The sequence below is a fragment of the Dermacentor silvarum genome, chromosome 2 (assembly GCF_013339745.2).
Source record: "Dermacentor silvarum isolate Dsil-2018 chromosome 2, BIME_Dsil_1.4, whole genome shotgun sequence".
Taxonomy (NCBI): Eukaryota; Metazoa; Arthropoda; class Arachnida; order Ixodida; family Ixodidae; genus Dermacentor; species Dermacentor silvarum.
In genome coordinates this window covers 77,060,759-77,063,009 of record NC_051155.1, presented here as the reverse complement: position 1 = coordinate 77,063,009, position 2,251 = coordinate 77,060,759, and the positions used below count along the sequence as shown (strand labels likewise).

The 2,251-nt window shown below is 42.5% G+C and overlaps 1 non-coding gene across 1 annotated transcript; it reads right to left on the bottom strand.

The window, feature by feature from the left end:
• Positions 1-624: 624 nt before the first annotated feature.
• Positions 625-696, bottom strand: Trnaa-cgc (transfer RNA alanine (anticodon CGC)). The gene has a single exon. It is a non-coding gene; the product is annotated as a tRNA-Ala (tRNA).
• Between the last annotated feature and the right edge of the window lie 1,555 nt (positions 697-2,251).

Genomic DNA, 2,251 nt, shown 5'->3' with positions numbered 1-2,251 from the left:
TCCGAAGCCACCTAAACATTGTCATGAACGAGAAGAAAGGGAACCGAGGGGCCCGATTTTTATTAATCATATCACAAGAAGCCAACGAACAATGACAACAAGGACAACAGGGGAAATTACTTGTACTTACTACTTGAATTAAACAAATGATAAATTAATGGAAATGAAAACGGATAACAAAATTACACCACCTTCCCGTAGGGGAACCCTGAGTAGTATGCGAAGCAGCCATGCAATTGTCGACTCAATTTCCCATTAGTTTTCAGTTCGTCGTTTCCGTTAGGTTGAGGTACGTAGCTACCGTTATATTTGCCGCTTGGTTTCCATGGTAACTACCAAGCTTTTCACTTACTGGAACTACGAAATGAGAAATAGGGTGTAATGCTTCGCATTATCGCGTGCGGAGCCGCAGGTGTTGCCATTCGTTGCGCAATCAGGAGAGGAGAGGAGCGTCGGAGAGGAGAGGAGGAATGCCGCGAGGAGAGGATATGAGGCAAGGAGAGGAGGAGCAGGAGGATGCGCATGCGAAGTGCGGGTGTGTACGCCGCACGGCGGATGGATGGGGGGAGGGAAGGAGAGAGTGACATAGCCCCGACAATAAGCTGCTTCGCATCTAAAACAACCGTCCGCAGATGGGAAACGAACCCACGTCTTCGCATTGCGCGTGCGATGCTCTCACCATTGAGCTACCGTGGAGCCGTTTTTCCATCCACTTTCTGATAAGGCTGTTTATTTGTTTCAATGAAATGGCAAAAACCTCGAAGAGTTCTTAGCCAGAACAATGATGATATTCGAGGTGCAAAATTTTTCTGGAATTTACAACCCTAATGAAGAAAATATGCAAGATTTATATATATTCTATGTCTTCACCACGTTGCTCCAAATACCTGCCGCGCGCTTTAGCGTCTGAGTGAGTACCATTGTGGCATCGCGTAGCACAGTCGTAAAAGTGCAATTTCATTGGCATTTTATTTTTTACAGAGAGAGGAACAAAAGCTAATAGACACGAAATATGACAGACCCGCTTGCTTACTGTACAATCCAGCCTAAATCGCGTGCATGTGAGCATAACACGCGATCCATCTTAAATTCATATATTACAATGCAATAATACTTCATAAAATATATTATGCGCAAACAATGGTCGTAACGCAGTACGTACCCTTAAATACAAAAAAGACTGAAAGCACTTCTTTCATCAATTTACGTACGCTTACAAGCTCCCCGTTTGCGAAAACGCTATTGGACACAACTCGAGTATAGTCTTTGTGTAGGCAACATTCTTTTTCAACAAAATAATCAATAAATATTCTTAACGCAAGGAGGTTTGTGAAGGCTGTTGAATTTTGGTTAAATTTCTATACTGTATTGCACTTTAGGTGCAGCGACAGCCTCTAATAAAAAATTGATTTGCACGTAACATTGAATGTTTGATAAGCTAGCCAAAAAGTGCAAGGTTTTTGAGGTTCCTGTGTTTTTCTTCGCAAATCATCCAGCGCGTTTTCTCGAATAGTAGAAATGTTTGGTGGTTATGTTTAGCTATAGTGAGGTTCGAATGAACAATAATTATTATAAAGACAGATAAAGTAATGCTTTATTATAACATTACTGTCCTTATAAAGCATTACTGTCCTTTACAGTGTACCAGCATTTACAAAAGCATTACTCTGGTGTGCTACAGCAGACTGCCTACCTACAGGTCGACTAATCAAATTGCTCACTTTTAGAAGCTATAAGCACAGTCTCCAATCAGATATTTCGAGTGTCTGCTATTCTACAATCGTAAATGTGAGCTTGACAACAGGAGTAATGAAAGTAGGAGCAAGTTACGAAGTGATTAAGGTATGTGCGTTTGGGCTGACCAAATACGCCTCAACATGTCTCCCGCGTATCTCTAATTTCTGGTCCTTTTAATTTGTGCACCTCGATGGTGTAGCGTGCACCGGAGCATATATAGGCATTAAGCTTGTGCGTGTGTACGCACATTGACAACGTCCTATAGTGTCTGCTGCGGATGCTTTAGGCATGGATTCTCATAAACAGTGGGCGCTTCTCGAACATAAATATTTCATTTAGTTTAAAGGCTGTCGTGCTTTATACTGGTACCGTGTCCACAGCCTGTCGTGAACCTAGAAACACAATCTCAGCAGTGCCTGCAGTCCGGGCAAAGACTTAAGCATACATGATCCAAGGCGCCCGGAAGCAGGCCTCTCCAGTGAAATTACTTTCGGAATAGCAAACCAACGGTTTA